We start from the raw sequence: 25454 nt of genomic DNA, 5'->3' as shown, positions 1-25454 counted from the left end.
GTGCTTCATTTAAACTCCTTTGTTTATAAATAAATTAAATGCTTTTCCACACCCATGGGCCTTTTTTTTTTTTTTTTCTTTCTCAAGTAGCCTGTTCATATATTTTGCTCATTTCTTTTTCAAGTCTGGTACCTCCCTTTTCCTGAGTGAGATAGAAGGATGCTATAAATGTTTTGCTCATTGTATGTGTTGCAAATATTCCTCCCACTTCAGTGCCTGCTTTTCTCACAGGAGCTAAGGTGTTTTTCAATGAGGAGATATTTAAAGGCTGATGCAGGCCAATCTTACCAAGTAGCTCGGTGGTAAAGAATGCACTGGTAATGCAGCAGCCACAGGAAACTCAGGTTCCATACCTGGGTCAGGAAGATCCCCCAGAGGAAGAAATGGCAACCCGTTTCAGTGTTCTTGCCTGTGAAATCCCATGGACAGGGGAGCCTGGTGAGCTATAGTCCATGGAGTCACAAAGACTTGGATGTGACTGAACACAGATGCATGCATGCAAGCTGATCTATCCATCTGCTCTGAGGTCTCAATCTTCTACTTCTGAGGTGTTTTAGGCACAGATGCTGGACCAGACTTCCATTTTTCAGACCTTACATGGAACTGTTGAAAGTCAGAATTTAGAGCAAGAATCTTAACCGGATCTGCTTTGCTCTGAATGGAAACATGTGTTCCTCCACCCTGGCTCCTTCACAGGTGTGTAGGCATTTTTGTTTGTTTCTAGTTGGAATTTCTGGTGTCGGGTATTTCTAAGGTCAAAGGTCCTGAAGTTGTTTTTTCTAGCATTTTCTCAACTTCAGAAGAGAGGGGATGTGTTAGTGGGGGTTCAGATTCATGGGCTTTCAGACCAGTGGCCTCACAAGACACAAGGAAAGAATGCCCTGTCCTCATTCAGAAATCCATAATGAAAGTCTCATAAAAAGAGTGAAGTTTTGATCCATGTGACAACAGGGGTGGACTTCAAAAACATTATACTAAAGGAAAGAAGCCAAACACAAAGATCACATGTTGTATGATTCCACTGATAGGAAATATCCAGAATAGCATCTCTGTACATTCAGAAAGACACTGATGGTGGCCAGGGGCTGGGTGTTGGGGAATGGAATTTCCTTTTCAGTTCACTTCAATCAGTCATATCCAACTCTTTGCGACCCCATGGACTGCAGCACGCCAGGCTTCCCCGTCCATCGCCAACTCTGGGAGCTTGCTCAAACTCATGTCCATCGAGTCAGTGATGTCATCCAACCATCTCATCCTCTGTTGTCCCCTTCTCCTCCTGGCCTCAATCTTTCCCACCATCAGGGTCTTTTCAAATGAGTCAGTTCTTCACATCAGGTGGCCAAAGTATTGGAGTTACAGCTTCAACATCAGTCCTTCAAATGAATATTTAGGACTGATTTCCTTTAGGACTGATTGATTTGATCTCCTTGCAGTCCAAGGGACTCTCAAGAGTCTTCTCCCTTCCCAGTACAAGGTAGTATTTTTAAAAAGATGTTGAGCTTGAGATCATTAATCCAGCTACAGGGAAAGGGAACTCCTAAAGTCTGCTCTCTGCTCTATTTAAATGAAGATCTGCAATCTCAGTGCCTTTGTTTTGTAACCCGGAAGGAGGCTTTTCTGGAAGTTCTGCTTCCTAGCACTGTTCTGCTAAATCCCTAGCTGACTACTGGCTTTTTGGGTTGAGGGTAGCTTTGCTGAGTCTATTTGAACAGGTCAAGCTAAAGATGTACATTAAGTGAGTGTAAAACATATGCTCCCTTTGTGAGGAGTTGGGAAGGAGAGGAAGAGGGTTTTGTATGTGCCTCCACCTATTAAAGCCTTCAGTTCTGACTTTCTTCTTGAGATTACTCAAGAGATGTTTATTGAGCACCTACAGTGTGAAGCTGAAGCTCCTATACTTTGGCCACCTGATGCAAAGAGCTGACTCATTGGAAAAGACCCTGATGCTGGGAAAGATTGAAGGCAGGAGGAGAAGAGGATGACAGAGGATGAGATGGTTGGATGACATCCCCGACTCTATGGACATGAGTTTGAGTAAACTCCAGGAATTAGTGATGGACAGTGAAGCCTGGCATGCTGCAGTCCATGGAGTCACAAAGAGTCAGACACGACTGAGCAACTGAACTGAACTGAATTGAACAGTGCACCAGCCACCGTGATTGCTAATAGGTGTTTCATGAGCCTCCATGTGGTGCAGTTTCTGCCAGTCAGGAGTTTACTTTTTCTTTATTCCAAAAAGATGCAATAATTTTTAAGCTCTCAACTGTGAAAGCTGTGGGTTAAAGCAATCTTGGTTTTCTTGTCAATAATAAAGACCCTCAGCCTCCCACTTCCCTATTTTCTATGCTCATATTTATTTTCCATTAGGGATTTTCAAGGCTTGTAGCCTCTGAACTGGTTCTGGGGACGAGACCTGGAAAGAAAGGGAGTGTGGCACCATTTGATTGCCCTTTCCAGCTCTAAAATTCTCCAGGAGCACACATGTGGGCAGGAGGCGAGGGCTTCAGGTGGGAGGTGACCCTTACATTGTGATGGGCAGTCTGGAATGCCCTGGACTCATCCAGGGCTCGCCCAGGGTGGGCTTGCCTGGCTCTGACAAGGAGGACCCCTCTGACATATGCAATGGAGTAAAGCCCAGCACTTGAGAGGGAGCCCTCCCCAAGTCGGGACCGAGAGCTGCTGCACACATGGCTGCCTTTGAAAGCCTTCCAAGACTGCAGTCTGCGTGTTTGCACAGCATGTTGCTGCCATGTTCGCTTAGGGACCTCAGAGCAGCCAGAGCTCAGGCAAAGCAGCTCCCCCTCCATGGTTTGAAGGATGCAGGGCCAGCTAGCTCATCTTCCCTCTCCTTGTTCTGCGAAGGCTCCATTTCCAGGCACCTTCCAGCATCTCCAGTCCTGCCTCTTCATAGTGTCCAGTCCAAGGGAAAAAAGCCTGCTTCTCTGGTGCCTCAAAGGCCCAGAATAGAGGTCCACAGGCTCCGACTGTGGCCTCTCTTGAACCAGTTGCCATGGTCAGATAGTATAAAATGTGCTGACTAGCACATTTCAGTCTAGGTCTGGGATTGGCAAGTAGTGCCATTTTTGCAAATAAAGTTTTTTTGGAACCCAGCTGTGCTCGCTTGTTTATGGCAAGGCTGTGGCTGTTCTGTGCTGTGGTGGAAGGTTTAAATAGTTGCATCGGAGACTTTATGGCCTGAAAATCCTAAAATATTTACTATCTGGCCCTCTGGAGAAAAAAATTGGCCAACTGGCTGTGGTCAAAATAATGTATTCTACACTTGAAAAGTAGAGTTGGAGTCAACTCCACCCAGAGCACATGGGCTGAGGGAAGTAAATGTTCCCCAAGAGGGTCTCCCAAAGAACGCTGACTCACCACAGGAAGGGGACGAGATTGGTGAGTGCTTGTTTGACAAAGGTCTCTATGGTGTGAATTAAGGTAGGCATCCTGCATGTTGTCATTGGCTAGGAGTTTGTTGGACTCTATTTCTGGAAAAGCCAGCATGGTTTAAACTTTTTGGGAAGATTTGCTTTCTGGATCATGAGAAAGACATTAATATTACTGGGCTGTAGATGGCTATCTGGATACTGTTTTGAATTTTAAGCCCTTACTAGGAGGAAGTGTATTGGTGATCTAAAGTAAGTCTAGGCATAGATGACCATGGAGATGATGTAGAAGATAGGTCAAGAAGTAAACATGTCAGAAAATATGCAGGTGATCAATTGATCGGGGCCTCCCCAGGTGGCACAGTGGTAAAGAATCTGCCTGCCATCGCAGGTGATAAGAGACGCAGGGTCACTCCAGGGTCAGGAAGATTCCCTGGAGTTGAAAATGGCTATCCATCCCAGTATTCTTGCCTGGAAAATCCCATGGACAGAGGAGCCTTGTGGGTTTCAGTCCATGGGGTCACAGAGTTGGACACAACTGAAAGACTGAGCATGCAATTGGTTAATCATCTATATTGTCAAACTATTACTGACTTAGTGCTTACCTAGAGGACATTCCTTAGTGGCTAACATGGGGACAATATAAGGCCTGGTCTTCTTCAGTATTTTAAGCATTTCGGTTGAAAAAAAAAATGCCTGCTTATGAAACCTGTTGGGCATAGCAAATATATTGGATGGTGACATGAAATTTTATGTTTTCTGGTCAGCAAAAATAATAGGTTGAAAGGAATAAATGGAGATTTGTTAGGAATAAACATCAAGCTCCCTGTTGAGGTGAAATAAACAAACACAAATATAAAACACTTGTGCAATATACACAGGATGGCAGAGACCCGGTTTAATGTGGTCCACATGAAAAGCACCTGTACTGTGTGGCTGACCACAAATTCAACACGAGTCAGCAGAAAGAAAATTAAAAAATAATGGTGAGGAAAGGCGGTCTTTCAAAATACGGTGCTGGGTCAATTGAGTAACTGTATGGAAAAAGAAAACGATCTTGACCCCTAACTCACACCATACACGAAATCAGTTCCAGATGGACTGCAGATAGCGTGAAAGGTAAAACAATAATGCTTTGAGGAAAGGGCAACTCAAAAGAACACCTTCATGACCCTGGTATAGAAAAACATACTTATTTTACCAGAGTACAACAAGTACTAGCCCTGAAGGGGAAAAAAAAAATAGAATTATTTTAAAAATTAACAACTTAAAAAAAGAAACCAAAAAATAATGAGAAGGCAACTAACAGAGTGAGAGGAAATTCTCTCTATTTGTCATCCCTGGCCCTATTTGTCCACCCAATGAATGACTTTTGGCCACTAAAAGAAGAAGTTCTTCAAATCAGTACGAAAAGAAAACCCAATTTAAAAATGGGCAAAAGACTTGGTCAGACAGTTCATAAGAGAGAATATTTAAATGTCCACTAAGTATATAAAAGATGCTTCTCTTCATTAGTCTAAAGAGAAATGCAAATAAAAATTGTTATGTGTTATGGTCATAGCACCCCCTCCAGTGCTGCTAAAACCAAAAGGCCTGACAATGCCAAGTGTTGGCGAGAACAGGCAGCAGCACAGCTACTTGAAGGGTGATTTGATGCAATGGCTTTGTAAAGTGTTTTATAGTCTCAACTGAAGCACGGAGTCTATAACTTAGTAATTGGATCCATAAGAATACACCCAACAGGAATGCAGACACAGGGTCACCAAATCATAAATGCTAAAAGGTTTGTAGCAGTGTTATTGGTAATAGTCAAAATGTATTAATATCAATAGCAAAGTCTGCCTACCATGGAATGGATCTAGAAATTGTGCAGTATTTACACAACAGGATACTGTAGAGCAATGAGATTGGACCATTGACAAATGGCCAAATCTCGCAAACATCATGTTAGTGAAATAAGCCAGACACAAAAGCAGACACGCTGAGTGTTCCATCTACATAAAGCACAAAAGAGGCAGAAAGAATCCAGGCACAAGAACTCATGATATGGCTTCCCTGGTGGCTCAGTGGTAAAGAATCTGCCTGCCAACACAAGAGATGTGGGTTCGATCTGAAAAGATCCCACATGACTTGGAGCAGCTAAGCCTGTGGTCCACAACTGTGGAGCCTGTGCTCTAGAGCCTGAGAACCGAAACTACTGAAGCCCGTGAGCCTGGAGCCTGTGCCCTGCAACTACAGAGTAGCCCCTGCTCACTGCAACTAGGGAGAAGCCCACTGGCAGCAATGAAGATCCAGTGCAGCCCTAAATAAATAAGTAGGTAAATAAATAAAATTTTTATAAAAGAAATAGAGCTTGTCCCCTGGGAGGGGGTGATAACTGGGAGGGGTCTCAAAGGAGAACACTGGGATTCTGGAGAGCTCTGCTTCTTGATCTGGTGTGTTAGCGTGGGGGTTTTCAGTTTGTGAAACTAAATTGAGCCACACATTTATGACATATGCACCGACTGTATTTATACAGCACACTCATTACTGTATCCTCAGGGGACTGGTTCCAGGGCCTGCCTCTGGTACCAAATCTGCACACGCTCAGGTCCTACACTCTGCCCCCTGTATCCACGGTTTCTGTGTATTCAACCAACCTCGGATCTTCAACACAGAGCATGATCCTTGGCTGGTTACATCTGTGAAGTAAAGCAGCGTGAGATAAAGCTGGAGAGACGGGTGGGGATCGTGGGAGACTGGGCAGCACACAGGAGGGCAGCAAGTGGCTGCTACTCAGCTACAGGCCCGAGCTGACATGTCAGAAGTGACTGGCATTGCCAAATCTTCCAATATTTCAAGGGAAAAATGGATCTGATTTCCAGCTGAAATCATATTACGACTAGTTTTTAAAACTAAAGTACTTAATTTAAAAAACATCTATGTGAGGAAAGAGTCTGAAAAAAAAATGGGTATATGTATCACTTTGGAGACAAAGGTTCAACTAGTCAAAGCTACAGTTTTTGCAGGAGTTGTGTATGGATGTGAGAGTTGGCCCATAAAGAAGGCTGAGGGCCAAAGAATTGATGCTTTCAAACTGTGGTGTTGGAGAAGACTCTTAACAGTCCCTTGGACAACAAGGAGATCAAACCAATCAGTCCTAAAGCAAATCAGTCCTGAGTATTTATTGAAAGGACTGTTACTGAAGCTGAAGCTCCAGTACTTTTGGCCAGCTGATGCAAAGAGTTGACTCATTGGAAAAGACCCTGATGCTGGGAAAGTTTGAATGCAGGAGGAGAAGGAAGCGTAGAGGATGAGGTGGTTGGATGGCATCATCAACTCAATGAACATGAATTTGAGTAAGCTCCAGGATATAGTGAAGAACTGGGAAGCCTGGTGTGCTGTAGTCCATGGGGCTGCAAAGAGCTGGACACGACTGAGCAACTGAACAACAGCAACAATGTATAACCCAATCACTTTACTGTACACCTGAAGCTAACACAACATTGTAAATCAACTCTTCTCAATAAAAATTAAAACAAACAAACAAAATGTCTCTTGGACAGGTGGGGAGGGAAGTGTTCCTGGCAGAGTTAGTGGCTGGTGCAAAGGCCCTGGGGCAAGAGCAGTGGGGGCCTGCTGTAGGAGCAGTGAGGAGAGAGGTCAGTGTGACTGGGGTGGGAGAGAGTGAAGGACAGGGAAGCCTGGCACACTGCAGTCCATGGGGTCGTAGGAAAAGAGGTCCCTGGGCCAAGGCAGGTTAGGGAAACACAGGGTCTAATCGCTCGCATACCTTGTTATACCAGACAGAGGCTTTGGAATTTCCAAGCATGTTGGGGTCCATTGGTGGGATTTGGGTAGGAAGATGATGTCCAGTTTTCTCTTCGCCTTGCTGTTTCCTCTTTCCCTCCTTCTCCGACTGTGCCTCAGGGCTGCCAGGAATTATTCTGTCCCACGGAGGGCTCTTAAGGTCTAAGAGGTTGCAGACATCTGGAAGTACTTTTTCATTTGAAAATGACAACTCAGATGCCCATTCATCTGAATGGAAATAAATAGCTGAGAGTCAGTCATTTGTAAAATAATAACAATAATATCTGTGCACACTCTTCTAAACAAACCAGTTTATTTTGTCATCTCTGTTGTTTATTAGATAAAGAACGAATGAGGCACTCTTTTAATGGATGTGGCGGTTTTGAAGGTACTATTTTCTGGAGAGATGATAAGAAGCTGGAGAGAAGAGATCTGATGAAAGGAATCGTGTGAATAGAATTTTCCAGACTCACTTGCCTCATTACTTAGTATAGATGCCTCCTCAGGCCTTACATTCTGTTGCTTGTCAATTTGGGTTTATAGTACCTTGGATTTCCTGCTTTCCCCTGCTTTAAAAGGCATTTTAATGGGAAACTGGAAACAATTTTAGACTGAAAGGCGGGGCCTTACTTCTAAAGAAATTTGTCTGTGGCATGTTAACCCACTTAGCATCCTGAGGGCCAGGGTGATTCACAAGCGTGGGGATGAAGCAGTTGAAGGGGAACCCATGTAAACAAGTCTGGGATCCAAAGAGCCCAGTTTCAGAGTGAGGACCACCCCGGACCAGAGGTTAATTGTAACAGAAATGGGATATCTGGAGCCTAGTTAAGGAAATGAAACTGTAACTAAGTTAATGAGACATCAGAATGTTACCAGGCACACGTTAACTGAGGCTTGGCAAAGAGGGCCCTGAGTCTTGTGTCTGAGTGGAGGATGCTCTGCCTCCCGAGTGAAGAAACCTCCATGTAGCTGGAAGGAAACAGAGGTTCAGAGATAATGGACCCTCTGGCTTTTGTCAAGTCTCAGGATGGTGACCGGGGCAGGGCAGCCAGGCATCACGGTTTGAGGGCTCCTGAATGAATTTAAACAGAACCCCATCTTCCAGTGATAGACTGAAAATCAGTACAAATGGAGTGATGAGATTACAGTTCAGTTCTGCTATCTTGTAATGGTGGGAACTCTGCCTCATTTCTTTTTTCTTCATCTCTTCAACAAATATTTATGGAGTGTCTACAATTTGATAAGCATGAGCCTGGGTCCATGTAAACAAATAATTAAAATCGTTGCAGACAAGTGTGAGAGTAGAGGACTGAAGATATTCCCTGGGGAAATGCAGACTTGGCTTTATCACTTATTTACTCTTAGTTTCTTGCGACTGTAACAAAAGAGAGTCTTTTCAGAAACCAAGAAATTGATTTTTCTCTTTGGTTCTTTCTGGGCATCTGTTTCCAATAAAATAGAAGGGTTTAGCCTTCTTAGGGAAAGTCACCTGTGTGGCTGGCACCTGTTGGCATCTGGGGGATGGAGGCAGAGGAATTTGATAAGGCTTTTGGCCGGAAGTATCCAGTTTTATAAAGGTATGACTTCAATCTATTGGGGAGAAACAAATGGCAATGAGCTTCACGCATGGTGGTGATGATAGAGACCATTCCAAACAACGCCAGGGTGACTTCTTTGGACTTCAGTGGAGGTAACAGAAAAAGTCATACATTGGTTTTCTTTCTTTTTCTTTTGGCCTCGTGGCATATGGGATCTGAGTTCCCCGACTAAGGATCGAACCTGTGCCTCCTGCAGTGGAAGTTCAGAGTCCTAACCCCCGGACCACCAGGGGAGTCCCTACACATTGGCTTTCCTGAAGGAATCTGCAGTTCATCTTAACTTTTACCCATGTCTTCTTCCATAAAGATGACCTGGTGCTTTTCCTTTTCTTTTTTTCCCCAACACAAATAATTAGTAATGCATTGTCCATAAAACGCAGCTCGGAAGTTAATAAGTCACACTATCAATATCAAATACGGGCTTCCCAGGTGGCACTAGTGGTAAAAGAACCCGCCTGCAGTGTAGAGACATAAGAGATGCGGGTTCGATCCCTGGCTCAGGAAGATCCCCTGGAGAAGGGCTCAGTAACCCACTCCAGTATTCTTGCCTGAAGAATCCCATGGACAGGGGAGTCTGACAGGCTACAGTCCGTGGGGTTACAAACAGTCGACGCAACACTGAAGCAACTTAGCATGCACGCATGCATCAATATCAGATAACTCCAGATAAATCTTTTGGGAAGGAAAAGTACCAGTATCTATTACAATTAATACATGAATACATTCTTTTTTCTGAAAGACCCAAACACTAAAGCAAAGTAATGCACCAGCATCCCCCGATGCTAACCCAGCCCAGAGCACGCCTCCCTGCTGTTCTGCTTTTCTTGGCTATTCTTGACCATTTTCTCTTCCTCCTGAACTTTAGATTTTGCTTGTTACATTCCATCAAGTTGCACTGTGGTTTACATAAGAATGATTTGAATTTGTGTATTAATTTGGGCAGCACTTAAATCTTCCCAATACAAAATGCTCTTGTGCAATAAATGACCTATTTCTCCCCTTATTTAATTCATCTTTTATGTTTCTTGGTGCTATTTTATAGCTTTATGCATCTGGGTGTCAGGCATTACTTTTAGGTATTTGATGTTCCCTGTAGTTGTGGTAAATAAAATGTTTTTTCCCTAAAAGATTTTCTAGCAAGTTGATACTGCTGTGTGGAATTGTTGTCTGTTGACAGTGTATCCGTCTGCTCTGCTGAGCTCTTTTATGGACCTACTAGTTTGGGGCAGATTCTTCTAAATATGCTAAATAGATAATATTATCATTTGAAATTAGGGAAAGTTATTTTTCCTCTCTTCCCCAATATTTCAATATCTGTTTTTCCTTCTGTAAATGCATTGATGTGACAGTACACTGATTTGCAGTTGGTGACCGTGAGAGCAGACATTCTAATTTTAATCTGATTTTAGAGAAAACTTAATTTGATATTTTGTATAGTTTTCTGACAGTTACTCTTTATTAGATTAGGAAGCTTTTTTCATTACTAGTTTACTCAGGATCTCCTCCCTCCCACCCTCCCTCCTTCCTTTCTTCCTTTTTCCTCCTTCCTTCTCAGTAACAGCTTTATCTCAGTCTTAGCTGTCTGGTGCTGCCCCAGTGGCTTACTGGGAAAAGAATCTGCCTGCAATGCAGGAGAAACAGGAGATGCAGGTTCATTCCCTGGGTCAGGAAGATCCCCTGAAGGAGGAAATGACAACCCACTCCAGTACTCTTGACTGAAAAATCCCATGGACAGAGGAGCCTGGCGGGCTGCAGTTCATGGGGTCACAGCTTTAACGGGATCAAATTCACACACCACACCATACTTGGATTCAAAGTGATCACTTCAATGGCTTCTAGAATATTCATGGAGTTTTGCAGCCATACCACCATCAACTTCAGAACATTTTCAGTTCAGTTCAGTTCAGTTCAGCTCAGTCGCTCATTCACGTCCGACTCTGCAACCCCATGGATTGCAGCACGCCAGGCTTTCCTGTCCCTCACCAACTCCCAGAGCTTGCTCAAACTCATGTCCATTGAGTTAGTAATGCCATCCAACCATCTCATCCTCTGTTGTCCCCTTCTCCTCCCACCTTCAATCATTCCCAGCATCAGGGTCTTTTCAAATGAGTCAGTTCTTTACATCAGGTGGTCAAAGTATTGGAGTTTCAGCTTCAGCATCAGTCCTTCCAATGAATATTCAGGACTGATTTCCTTTAGGATGGACTGGTTGGATCTCCTTGAAGTCCAAGGGACTCTCAAGAGTCTTCTCCAACACCACAGTTCAAAAGCATCAATTCTTTGGTGCTCAGCTTTCTTCATAGTCCAACTCTCACATCCATATGTGACTACTGGAAAAACCAAATCTTTGACTAGGTTGAACTTTGTTAGCAAAGTAATGTCTCTGCTTTTTAATATGCCATCTAGGTTGGTCATAAGTTTTCTTCCAAGGAGCATGCATCTTTTAATTTCATGGCTGCAATCACCATCTGTAGTGATTTTGGAGCCCCCCAAAAATAAAGTCTCTCACTGTTTCCATTGTTTCCCCATCTATTTGCCATGAAGTAATGGGACTGGATGCCATGGTATTAGTTTCCTGAATGTTGAGTTTTAAGCCAACTGTTTCACTTTCCTCTTTCACTTTCATCAAGAGGCTCTTTTGTTCCTCTTTACTTTCTGCCATAAGGGTGGTGTCATCTGCATATCTGAGGTTATTGATATTTCTCCCTGCCATCTTGATTCCAGCTTGTGCTTCATCCAGTCCAGCATTTCTCATGATGTACTCTGCATATAAGTTGAATAAGCAGGGTGACAATATACAGCCTTGACGTACTCCTTTCCCGGTTTGGAACCAGTCTGCTGTTCCTTGTGCTGTTCTAAGTGTTGCTTCTTGACCTGCATACAGATTTCTCAGGAGGCAGGTCAGGTGCTCTGGTATTCCCATCTCTTTCAGAATTTTCCACAGTTTATTGTGATCCACACAGTAAAAGGTTTTGGCATAGTCAATAAAGCTGAACTAGATGTTTTTCTGGAACTCTCGCATTTTTGATGATCCAATGGATGTTGGCAATTTGATCTCTGGTTCCTCTGCCTTTTCTAAATCCAGCTTGAACATCTGGGAGTTCATGGTTCACATACTGTTGAAACCTGGCTTGGAGAATTTTGAGCATTACTTCGCTGGCATGTGAGATGAGTGCAATTGTGTGGTAGTTTGAGCATTCTTTGGCATTGCCTTTGTTTGGGACTGGAATGAAAACTGACCTTTTCCAGTCCTATGGCCACTGCTGAGTTTTCCAAATTTGCTGGCATATTGGGTGCAGCACTTTCACTTTCACAGCATCATCTGTTAGGATTTGGAATAGCTCAACTGGAATTCTATCACCCCCACTAGCTTTCCTCGTGGTAATGCTTCCTAAGGCCCACTTGACTTCCCATTCCAGGATGTCTGGCTCTAGGTGAGTGAGAACAATATTGTGATTATCTGGGTCTTGAAGATCTTTTTTGTATAGTTCTTTTGTGTATTCTTGCCACCTCTTCTTAATATCTTCTGCTTCTGTTAGGTTCATACCATTTCTGTCCTTTTCTGAGCCCATCTTTGCATGAAATATTCCCCTGGTATCTCTAATTTTCTTGAAGAGATCTCTAGTCTTTCCCATTCTATTGTTTTCCTCTATTTCTTTGCATTGATCACCAAGGAAAGCTTTCTTATCTCTCCAAGCTATTCTTTGGAATTCTGCATTCAAATGGGTGTATCTCTCCTTTTCTCCTTTGCCTTTTGCTTCTCTTCTTTTCTCAGCTATTTGTAAGTCCTCCTCAGACAAACATTTTGCCTTTGTGCATTTCTTTTTCTTGAGGATGGTCTTGATCACTGCCTCCTATACAATGTCATGAACCTCCATCCATAATTCTTCAGGCACTCTATCAGATCTAATCCCTTGAATCTATTTGTCACTTCCACTGTATAATCATAAGGGATTTAATTTAGGTCATACCTGAATGGTCTAGTGATTTTCCCTACTTTCTTCAATTTAAGTCTGAATCGGCAATAAGGAGTTTATGATCTGAGCCACAGTCGGCTCCCAGTCTTGTTTTTGCTGACTGTATAGAGCTTCTCCATCTTTGGCTGCAAAGAATATAATCAGTCTGATTTCAGTATTGACCATCTGGTGATTTCCATGTGTTGAGTCTTCTCTTGTGGCGTTGTTTGCTACGACCAGTGCGTTCTCTTGGCAAAGCTCTGTTAGCCTTTGCCCTGCTTCATTCTGTACTCCAAGGCCAAATTTGCCTGTCACTCCAGGTATTTCTTGACTTCCTACTTTTGCATTCCAGTCCCCTGTAATGGAAAGGGCATCTTTTTGGGTGTTAGTTCTAGAAGGTCTTGTAGGTCTTCATAGAACCATTCAACTTCTACTTCTTCAGCATTACTGGTCTGGGCATAGCCTTGGATTACTGTGATACTGAATGGTTTGCCTTGGAAATGAACAGAGATCATTCTGTCATTTATGAGACTGCATCCAAGTACTGCATTTTGGACTCTTTTGTTGACCATGATGGCTACTCCATTTCTTCTAAGGGATTCTTGCCCACAGTTGTAGGCATAACATTTTCATCACCCCTCAAAAAGAAACCCCACATCCTTTAACCTCCACCCCCAGCGTTGCCAGGAGGAGCGATGATAGTACTGTCTCCTGGGGCTACTGCCTTTGGGGCTTTGTGTTGTATTTCTGTCCCTGACACACTTACCACGGCTACCTTCTGATGAGCACACAAGGGGAAGGTGGAAGAGAAATTGCCCCAAATGCAGCTGTGAAAGCACATGCCTCCTTAGACAACTCTGGATCTCCTGCTTCTCATGGCCTTTGGCCCAGAGTCCTTCAGAACTGCCTCGTCTCCTCAATGAGGCTCCTTCTGTGTATATTCTGCGCTGTGGTTTTCTCCTTTGGTGGTGGTTGTTGTTTCTATATGTCAGATCTGATTCTATCTGCTCTGTGTCATTTCAGAATTCCTAAATCTCTCTGGTCTTCTGATTCACTGGTGACTCCCTATCTTCCCCAACATTGTAAAATGGTCTTTTTGTTCTTTTCTCCTCCTTTTTTGAAATTTCTCCTTGGGCTTCCCTGGTGGCTCCGTGGTAAAGAATCTGCCTGCCAATGGAGGAGATGTGGGTTCGATCCCTGGCCTGGGAGGATCCCACATGCTGTAGAGCCTGTGCTCCACAACTACTGAGCCTGTGCTCTGGAGCCTGGGAGCTGCAATTACTGAAGCTGGTCCACCCTAGAGCCTGTGCTCCACAGCAAGAGAAGCCACTTCAGTAAGCAGCCCAAACACCGCAACTAGAGAAAGACCTAAACGGCAACAAAGATCCAGCACAGCCAAAAATAAAAATAAAGTAAAGAAATAAATAAGAAAGAAATTTCTTCTTCACCAGGAGTTGGGGAATCATGGATGGTCTTGATACCCTGCCATCAGTTCACAGCTAGTTGACTTTCTGCAAAACTGAGTTTTTTAATTGCAAACTTCTAGAAAATCCTCCCATCGGTTGATTTTTAGCAGTATTTGCAGAAAAGTGGATTTTCCACATTTCTTCGCCAACTTTGACTGATTTTTCTCTCATGCTTCCGCGGTACTTGCCAAGAGTATAATCGAGGAATATCTCTCCTGATTTTAATTTTGTAGTGTCGGCGTCTTCTTGTAAGGATGCTCTAAAGCGGAGAGAACGCTGATTATCAACAAGTGCACACTGAGGACCGTTTTCAGGCTGCTGCATCCACTTGCGCTTGGAGAACCACAGCAATGTGGGAGATATTCTCACAGGCACTGAGGTATTGACGGCAGAGGAGAATATCTTGCCTTACAGCCAAGTGGTATTTCCTGAGTCGAGACATCAATCCACAGATGTGGTGATGGGGCCAGATGCCGTGGAGTCTCTTGATCTTAGGTTTATTAAGTGCTTTTTTCACTTTGTAGGGTGATTAGAGGGCCAGCTCAAAATCACTTGGCGTATAAGTCCTACAGGGAGTTTAACGATTTCTTCCAAAGTGTTTCCTAGTGATTGCACATGCTCTTAAATTAGTCTCCACCTAATACACCCCCTTTCTGGTCTGGTACCATTTGTTAGGAAGCAAGCATGTCAGAATGGGCTTCTGCTCCGATGAAGGAAAGGTGGGTATTTCAGAACTGCAAATATTCTCAGGTAATAGGGCTTCCCTTGTGGCTCAGCTGGTAAAGAATCTGCCTGCAATTTGGGAGACCTGGGTTTGATCCCTGGATTGGGAAGATCCCCTGGAGAAGGCAACAGCTACCCACTCCAGTATAGTCCATGGGGTCGCAAAGAGTTGGACATGACTGAGCAAATTTCACTTTACTTCACTTCAATAAGGGACTGGCTTAAGCCTCGATGTCCCTGTGTTCTCTCACTTCCTAGAATTGTTTTTCCTTTAGCATCTAAACACCAGTAGACAGTGCCAATCCCAACAGACAGTGTGAAGTTCTGTCTAACTAGCTGTGGGATCTCCTGACAAAAGTAGCCATTTCACAAATCCATCCTTACTGTCCTCTCCCGCCTGACCTCAGTCAGAGCCCCATGCTCTTTGTTCTTGTCCAATCGTGACTAGGCTTTTGGCTGCTTTCTTATCCCCATCTCCTGTCTCCTAATTCCTTACGTGAGTGCTAAGTTGCTTCAGCCCTGTCCAAGTCTGTGCAACCCTATGGACTGTCTCCTACCAGTCTCATCTGGAATTCAATTCCATAGAATTGTCCATGGAATTTTCCAGGTAAGAATATTGGAGTGGGTTGCCATTTCCTTCTCCCAGGGATCTTCCCAACCCAGGGATTGAACCCACATCTCTTATGTCTCCTGCATTGACAGGTGGGTTCTTTACCACTAGCTCCACCTGGGAAGCAGGCATAACTAAAATCGTCAATCACATTAAATAAAACTTTGTCAAAGATGTGAGTCAGAGACTGCTTGTCTTCCAAGATATTTATTCTTTCTTTCTCACTGGAATTACAAAATCCCAAGTGTTGACTGGACACACGATTGGAAGTTAAACTTTATTTCCCAACCTTGCTTTTGGTTTCATTCTGGCCAGGGGAATTTAAGCAGAAGTGATAGAGTAGTGTATGCAACTTCCAAGCTGTGATTGTGAAAGAAAAGTAAAGCTTTCTCTTCCTTCTTTACTTTCTCAGTTTGCTGGCATATGGATGTGTTGGCTGCTGTTGGAGCCGCCATCTTGGAGAACAAGTTGGAAGCTGTACATGAACTGAGTTCTGAAAACTGAATTCTCCAAAATTCTGGGGCCACTATATCAGCCTTGGATGCTTAAATGTGAAAGCAATGAGACAGAACTAAATCTCAGCTGGGTTTTAGATGTGGGTCTTTTGGCCTTTGTTGCAAAAGATGAACCATAAATATTGGGATAATGAAAAGGAATAACAGAAGAACATTTAAAGCTGGTTAGTAGTTTTTTTTTTTTTTAAGATGGAAAAGTAAGGAAAATGTGGGGCCTTTACTAATAGTCTTGGTAAGTGAAGAGTATCAGAGTTAAGCATTAGGAATTCTGAGTTCTTTGTGATTAACCGCAAAGAAAAGGGTTTCTGATGTCCTTCTATATGCTAGCTCTCATCAGGGTCACATACAGACTGTAATAGTAGTAATAAAATGTTATTTTAAAGAATTCCAGAATTTAAATATTCAAATTGCTACAACACAGGCATTATTAAAAAGAAAAGTTTTGAAATTGCCTTAAGACCATATGTATAAGCCATACAATAAAATTCGCCTTACTAATTAAAAGTCACACCTCATTTTGACATATATTGATATTGCCAAACTTGATCCCCCTCCTAAATCATCAGGTTTAGCCCTGGATAACCCTTGGCTCTTTCTAAAATTCAAATCTATCCTCCAAGGATACAGTTGTAAGTCTACTTGAATGATCAAGCCACAGTTCTGAAAATAACGTCAAAGAGAATTTCAGAAGTCGTAGAGCCACAGCCTCCCTAAAGGAAGTATATATCTTTTTAAGACAAGACAAAGGGGTCTGGGAATGGTCTTAAGTGATCATAAAAGTTTGGTAAATTTTAGTGTTTGCCAATAACCAGTTACATTGGCATCACAGCTAGACCGCATTGTAAATTCTACTTTGGTTATCAACCTGATATCATTGATAAAAGCTATGGTGCTACAAACAAGCTTAAGTCTGATTGCACTTGGAATTGAGGATTCAGCAGGTGGCCAACGGGCAGAGACATTTCACACCGAACCTGAATTAGCCTGTAACTCTGCCTTAGAAAGCAGCTTGCCTATAAATATTTCACTCCGCGTCAGACAAAGCTGCAGGGATGTGAAGCCACTTCAGACAAAAAGCAGATAAATTCCTGCTTAACGTCTACCTGATGCTTTATGATTTCTGCCCAGGTTCAGATTTCCTGGATCAAATGTTCCCAAGGCCCATGAGGTCATGTGGTTTCAGAGACATAAGCTAAGCTCGGTGTGTATTACAGAGAAGCCATCGCATCCGGGTGTGACCATTCTGAAGGTAAGTGTTAATCCCAATCTGATTTCATGTGTGTGCAACAGCTGCTGGGAACATTAGGGTCTGCCATCTGTGTCCAATGGAGCGATTTCCTACCACTCAGACTCATCTGGCTCCAAAGTTAATTTAGTGCATATTGGGAAATTCCTGAAACAACATGAGACTTAACACCATTTTCCCATCAAATCCTTGGAGTTTTTGTTGATGTTGAGAAAGCCCGTTGGAGGTGTGAAACTGTAGGACTGGGGAATGGAATGGTTCACTCATAAAATCTGGGACCCTTATCAGGACGGGGGGGTTCTTTCCCCAAGTTAAACACATGTGTTTTTCTAAGAATAAACTCAGTGCCATACACACTTGGAGTAAAATGGTCCTGGAGCATTATGACCCAAATCCTGTGTTCCTGATGATTATTTTCTGTACCAACTTGGTAACCCAAAAGACCTCTCAGATTCAACTTCCTTCTGCAGATGACTTGGATTTATGGTCAACAGTTTTACTCACGAAAGATAAAACTAAACAATTCAAGGAAATCATGAGTTAGAGTTGGCATTTTCTTACCTCTTTTAGAGCAGGGCCCATTTCTCCAAAACTGCTTTCTTTGTTTTCCTCAGTTCTTCATCCCATTCCTTTAGCGTAAAGGAAACATCCGATTGAGCCCATTTATATCCACGTGTGAGTAAAGGAGAGCTGATCTTAGCTGTAAACCACACTGAACATATGAATTTGCCTTTTTAAAAGTGATATTTGGTGCCCAATCTGAGTTTAGTTCACTGACTGGACCCTGTCTTCCAAGCAGCTGCTGAAATATCCATTCTCTGAGTATTCAGAATGATTAGGACAGATTAGAGCTGGTGACCGCCTGCATTTAACTTTCTTCTTTTTTTGGGGGGGAGGTATTTTTTATCTTGTAATTTTTTTACTGGCGCATAATTGCTTTATAGTGTTGTTCAGCTTTCATCTTTGATTGATCCAAGTGTATTTTTCTGAACATAAATATTGTTGATGCCACCTATATCAATTGACATTTATTTAATAAAACTTGAGAGGCGTTCTAGCATAGCATTCAGGGTACAAACTGAGGGGTAGGAGCCAAGCTCCTGCACCTTATAAACATGCCATCGTGGGCAAGTTACATGGATCTACCTCAGTCTCCTACTTCTAAGCTCCTCTGTCCATGGGATTTTCCAGGCAATAGTACTGGAGTGGATTGCCATTTCCTTCTCCAGGGGATCTTCCCAACCAGGGCTGGAACTCAGGTCTCCCAGATTGTAGACAGATGCTTAACAGTCTGAGCAACCAGGGAAGTCTCTAACTAGAATATCCGTGCTTAACTCCTAGGGTTGTTGTGAGAATTAGTGCTGTGAACTCATGTTATGTGCATAACCTTGCTGAATACATGGCAAGTGTTCATAAATGTCGGTCATCATTGTAACAGAATTTAATATCTAAACAGTCCTGGTGTCACAAATTTGAATAAATTGCTTAAACACCCATTTGCACATCTATAGAATAAGCATATAGCACAAACCTACCAACATTATGGGACTTCCCAGGGGGCTCAGTGGTAAAGACTCTGTCTGTCAATGCAGGAAACACAAGAGACACTGGTTTGATCTCTGGGTCGGGAAGATCCCCTGGAGTAGGAAATGGCAACCCACACCAGTATTCTTGCCTGGAACATTCCATGGACAGAGGAGCTTGGTGGGCTGCATTTCATGGTGTCACAGAGAGTCGAAATGACTGAGAATGCATGCATCTACATTACAGAAATGCCGTGGTTCCCATAAGACTAGTTGTGTAGAAGTGTTTTATCAACAGTGATGTCCTATGTACTTCAAATTTATTTTCATTATGCTAAGCTCTTAAAAGATCTCTGTAATGAAACTTGTTTGTTCAATTCCTTGGGGTATACCTTCTGAGTAGAAACATAGAAAAGAAAAGTAGACTCAACTCTTGGCAGAGTAGAGAGAAATTCTTGATGGTGATGGTATTAGGAAGAGATGTGGATGCTGGACGGCAAAACACAGTAAATCTTTATGAGGAGGGATGAGGGCAGGCATGTGATCCAGACTAGGCCACACTGGAGGCTCCTTCAATGGAATTTAATTCTTGGGTAGAGGAACAAGGAAACTGAACACAGTCACGTTCCATCCACTGCAGCCTCCTGAGCACTGAGCCCCTGCTACAGGCAGACGTCATGATCTCTGAACCCTGATCCTTCTAGGACTCCTCTCTCTCCTTCATCTCCCAGCCTGCTCTCCTGCCCTTTTGTCTATTTGGAAAGCTCTTGATCCTTTCCAATAAATTACTTTGAGCCTAAGTCAGATTCATTTCTGTTGCTTGCAACACAGGAGCTCTAACTGATGCCTGCCCTACCCTGTCTTATAAGGGTGGCACCAAAATACCTCGTCTTTCTCCAGCCTCTTCCATGCACTGTGTGTTCTGCTGTGTGCGTGAGCCCCCGTGGCTCGTAAAAGTGCTCCTTTACCAGATCAGCATCTTAGAAACTGGTTATTCATTCTTCCATCAAATACTAACTGAATGTCTAGGCATTGTTTGGGGTGCTGGAGATACATCACTGAAAAAACTAGGCAAATCCTGTGCCCTCATGAGTGTACATCCTTACGGGGGAAGACAGAAGAATAAGAACAAATCTGACTCCATATTATTAATAGTCCTATCGCCTGTACTGAGTCACGTTTGCTCTGCACCTTTTGTAAAAGAACGTGGTCTGCATCCTGAAATGTACAGGATAGCCTATTCCCAGGGCTCTGACCTCTAAGAATCCATTCATACAGAGATAAAAAGTTTCAGAACAGAGAATAGCATTTGTCTTGCTGGAAGTTTATAGGAACGCTGTGATCTGACCTGCGTGGACAGCTGCAAGAACAAAGGATTCCAACGCTGAGAAGTTTGCAACAACTCACCACGACCCTCCCTCACCTGGCCTTTAAAAGTGCTTTGCTGAAACCCTTTGAGGAATTTGGAGTTTTTGTGGGGCGCAAGGTACTCCAGTTCTCCTTGCACGGCCCTGCAATAAACCTTTCTCTGCTCCAAACTTCAATGACTCAATTTATTTGGCCTCACTGTACGTTGGGCACACAAATGTGCATTTGGTAACAACAATAAACAAAGTATGTGTGTGTGTGTGTATGTATGTATGTATGTATAGTCAGATAATGAAATGCCTCAGGAAAATAATGAACTTGAGAAAGAGGACAGAAAGAAGCCAAGATGAGGAGTAGTTGCAATTTTAAGGTATTAGGGAAGGCTGACTGACAGAGGACATTTATGTGAAAGACATAATAGAGAGATAGAAAGCCAGTGGATATCAGCAGGAAGAGCATTTCTTTTCTAAAGTATATTTTGATGTATCACACACTGTGTTTTAAAATCTTTTATTTATTTATTTTGTTTTTGGTTGTGCTGGGTCTTCGTTGCTGCACACAGGCTTTCTCTTGTTGTGGCAATAGGTAGATCCACTCTCTCACTGTGGTGCATGGGCTTCTCTTGTGGAACACAGGCTCTAGGCATGCAGGCTTCAGCAATTGCCACTCTCAGGCTTTAGAGTGGGGGTTTAGTAGCTGTGGCACCCGGGTTTAATTGCTCCATTGCGTGTGGGATCTTCTTGGCCCAAGGATCAAACCTTGTCTTGCAAAGTGGATGGATTCTTAAGCACTGGACCACCAGGGAAGCCCAGGAAGAGCATTTTTGGTGGAAGGAACAGATAATGCAAAACTGTTCTGATGAAATGTTGCCTCCAGTATTGGAAGGACAAGAAAGCTCGTCTAGATGGAGTGGAATGAACAAGGGAGAAAGCGGCAGGTGTTGAGATAAGGTGAGTAATAGGGTATTTGCAGCAGACAAGCTAGGATCATTGGTAGGATTTTGTTCGTTTGCTTGTCATTTACTGTGAGTGAGTTGGGAAAACATTGGCGGGTACTACAGGCGAGAGATGCATGCTTACCTGTGTTTCTCTTCTGCACCAGCATCTGTTGGTTTTCAAGGACTTTCACCATGTGAGGGTGACCTACCACCATGACCCACGTGTTCCGTCCCTGGCTTTAATACTCTGCTCTAAGCAGACCTCTCTCTTCCCTCCAACCTGGACACTATATATTTCCACACCTTAATCTACTCTCTACCCAAAGCCCAGCATCTATGTGGTGCTGTTTCCAATCCCATCTCCTCCCTGACGTTTTCCTCCATTTAGCCAGGCCACAGCAATCAGACTCTTTCGTGAGCTAACCTCTACAGCCTCCAGCTGAGTTTCGGCACATAACTCTTGTGTTTCACTGACTATTTAATGTATGCCTGCCTTGTCTATCCAAAAACTATAGATTGGAAACTTTTGGAACAAAGGCACCACGTCTTGCCCGTCTTTGTCGCCCCTCGAGAGCACGATGAAAAGGAGTTTCGTGTTACTGGAAACAATCTTTGAGGCTCTCAGCATGTCTGGGTTCTGTTTCAAAGGTTTACAATGGCCCCTTCTTTCCTAGGGGGTCTCAAAAAGTTACAAACGAATGTGTAACTACATGGTTTGCTCAAGTAACAGAACAGAGTTACCGTGTAAGGCCAATCATCACAGTCCATTAAGTCTGAGTTGTTCAGGGAAAAGGGACGTCACGGGCCTTGGTTGAGTAATCAAGGGACTCAAGGCCATGCAAGCCAGGTCCAGGGGCTTTGTCCAGCCCAGGAACAAGCTGTGATTGTCCACCTAACCCCAGTATACGTGCCGGCAGGGACTAGCATTCTTTAAATTTGCAGCTGAATAGTGCACACAGCCTTGTGATCCCAGATCCTGTGCAAGGTTAACTAGCCTTCTATAAACATTAACGCCCATGGGAATGGCGTGCCGTGATTACCCTGGCCCCTAAGTACTTGGCAGTTTACAGAAGGCACTCTACAGGCTGGAGTACAAATGTAATTTGCGTTGCAATGTTTATTGCAGTCACAGTTCTGTAAACAGGCTGCCTGGGCCGAGGACACTGGGTTTGTGTCTTAGTGGGCATGCACCTGCAGAACCAGGGTGAAGAAGCTTCCCCAGACAGACCCCAGCACTCGGACCCCTCCAGACCCTTTGTATTATCTTTCCCCTGTTGCTCACATGAATGCCAGGGATGCAAATGAAAAACATCCTACTTTGGGTGAAAAAAACCCAAGGCAAAATCACATTGCCCAACTCTTATTTCCTCTGAAGTCAGAGGCACGATATATGCCTACTTCTCAAATTTTTGTATTAGTACTTACTAGAGTCAGATGACTCCAGTTGAGTCACATCTATGCCATTAAATGGGCTTCCCTGGTGGCTCAGATGGTAAAGAATCTGCCCACAATGCAGGAGACCCGCTTTCAATCCCTGGGTCTGGAAGATCTCCTGAAGAAGGCAATAGCTACCCACTCCGGTATTCTTGCCTGGAAAATCCCATGGACAGAGGAGCCTGGCGGGCTATAGTCCATAGGGTCGCAAAGAGTCAGACATGACTGATCAACCAACACAGGTACCATTAAGTAATTGTGCAATGTTGGCTAACTCTTGGTGTCTGAATTTGGACAGGAGCTGGGTGAGATGGCCAATTTCCCTGTTTGTTTTCACATTCTATGACTATGTGTTTCTTTGGGCCCTAGCAAAGTATCTGTCTTATAATAAAGAAATGGGGATTCTAATCCTGATCTCCAGAGCAGAATAAGAACTTTAAACACAATCTATTCTATTCATTTTTTTCTTATTGTAACAATAAGACATGATGCCCAGCATCTGTGACTCTCTTCTTAAAGTCACAGCCACTTACAGACCTGAGACGCACACCCTCATCCTCTGGCCTTTAACACAGAATCTTCCCATTATATTCCAAGCTTTTTAAAAGTGTCTTGTCTAAAATATTTAAACTGACACTTCACAAAAGAAGCTATCTGAATGATCAGTAAAAGCATTTTTTAAGTGCTCAGCATCATTAGGCATCAAGAAAACACAGCTTTAAACTGGCTAAAGGGAAGAAAAGACAATACCAAGTGTTGATGACCACATGGAGCAACTGGAATGCTCCTCTGTTGCTGGTGGGGATGTACCTGGTACAGCCATCGTGGAGAAGAGTCATCAATTCTTACAAAGTTAAACATGCACTTAGTGTATGACCCAGCCATTCCGTTTAGGTGGTTATCCAAGAAATGTGAGAATGTGTGCACTGAGACTTGCATGTGAATGATCAGAGTGGCTGTATTCAGTAACAGCTGGGCTTCCCTGGTGGCTTAGCTGGTAAAGAACCCACCTGCAATGCGGGAGACCCTGGTTTGATTCCTGGATCGGGAAGATCCCCTGGAGGAGGGCATGGCAACCCACTCCAGTATTCTCAGGTTCCCCTGGTGGCTCAGACAATAAAGAATCCGCCTGCAATGTGGGAAACCTGGGTTCGATCCCTGGGTTGGGAAGATCCCCTGGAGGAGGGCATAGCAACTCACTGCAGTATTCTTGCCTGGAGAATCCCCATGGAGAAGAGAAGCCTGCTGGGCTACAGTCCATGGGGTCACAAAGAGTCAGACATGACTGAGTGACTAAACATATTCAATAAGAGGTCCAGACTGGAAACATCCTAAATAGACATCAACAGGCAAAAATTCTGGTACACCCATCCCATGAAAAACTACTTAGGATTAAAACAGGAAGCAAACAGGTGCTTCCCTGGTGGTCCCGTGGTTAAGACTCCACTGCAGAGGGTTTGATCCCTGATCAGGAAAGTTCTCATGCTGTCTCGTACAGACTAAAAACTAAAAAATAAAATAGAAACGGAAAACAAAGTGTTACAAGCAAGAACACAGGTAAATATAATAGTAATTAATAATGTAATATAGTAATAATATAATCAGGAATATAATAAGTTTAAAAAGTTAGACATTAAGCAGTACATACAGGAGCATCCTCATTGCATGAATTTTTAGAAAAGGCAGATATCACGATTGCTCGGGGCTGGAGCTGAGCTGGGAGGACAGGAAAGGGCATGAGAAGGCACGTGGGCCCTGTACATGTCCTCTACCTAGATTGTGGGGCTGGTAACACAGGCACACATTTGTCAAAACTCACCCCACTGCATTCTTAGCATTTGTTGTTGTTCAGTCACTAAGTCTTTTCCGACTCTCTGTGACCCCATGGACTACAACATGCCAGGCTCCCCTGTCCTTCACCATCTCCTGAAGTTTGCTCAGATTCATGTCCATTGAGTCAGTATACTGAACATAGGTATGTTCTTTTTATTTATTTTAAACTTTTGAGTTATTTGGCTGTGCTGGGTCTTAGCTGTAGCCTGGGGATCTAGTTCCCTGACCAGGGATGGAACCTGAGCCCTCTGCTTTGGGAGCATGGAGTCTTAGCCACTGACCACCAAGGAAGTCCCAACATGGGATATTCTATTGTGTGTAAATTATACCTCAATAAAGTTGTCAAAATAAAACAATGATTTCCTATTGTCACAGGGCAGGCGACAGGGAGACTGGATGACATGCCCTGCTCTCCTTGTTGTCCTCACAGGCCCCCACGCCCTCCAGACCCAGCCTGGCCACCACTTTCACATGTCCCTTAGACTAGAGCTGGCCCCAAGCCAGGGAGGAGGTGGAAAAATCACTTTACCACATTTATCTCATGTGGAAAGCCTTGTTCAGCTCACCCGAGACGTGTTTATAAATCCACATTCTATTCCGATTTAGATTTCATTTTAAAGGAAGCGAGCTCTTCAGGGAGCAGACACTCCAAGAGGAGACTGGGTGGACCCAACAGCAGGCAAATTCGGGGTGTATATCTCAGGGAGGTGGAGAGATCCCCATAAGGACTGAAATTCCCTGAGGCTACAGGTTGAGGCGATGGCGAGGGGAAGCGAGAAGGCAGTTACTGTGGTCCTTTTGATGCTGCAAATACTGCCCTGACCTTGAATCTCTGTTGGTTTCTGACTGTGGAAGAAAGAGGCTCTTTAATAAAATGTAAGTGATATGCACCAAGGATCCAGGTTTGTAAATTGATGCACCAGATGCTCAGGGATGCAAAGGTTTTCTTGGAGGAAGTTCAGGGTCTGGTCTAAAGAGAAGTCTGTACAGTAACCATGATTCAACCCTGCTCTAGGCCTCTTAGGTGGAGCTGGAGCCCTCGGGGGCTTCATAAAGCCCAGGCGCTACCC

This window comes from Bubalus bubalis, chromosome 3 (assembly GCF_019923935.1).
Source record: "Bubalus bubalis isolate 160015118507 breed Murrah chromosome 3, NDDB_SH_1, whole genome shotgun sequence".
In the NCBI taxonomy this organism is placed as follows: domain Eukaryota; kingdom Metazoa; phylum Chordata; class Mammalia; order Artiodactyla; family Bovidae; genus Bubalus; species Bubalus bubalis.
The sequence above is the reverse complement of the archived record's forward strand: the minus strand, read 5'-3'. Positions refer to the sequence as shown.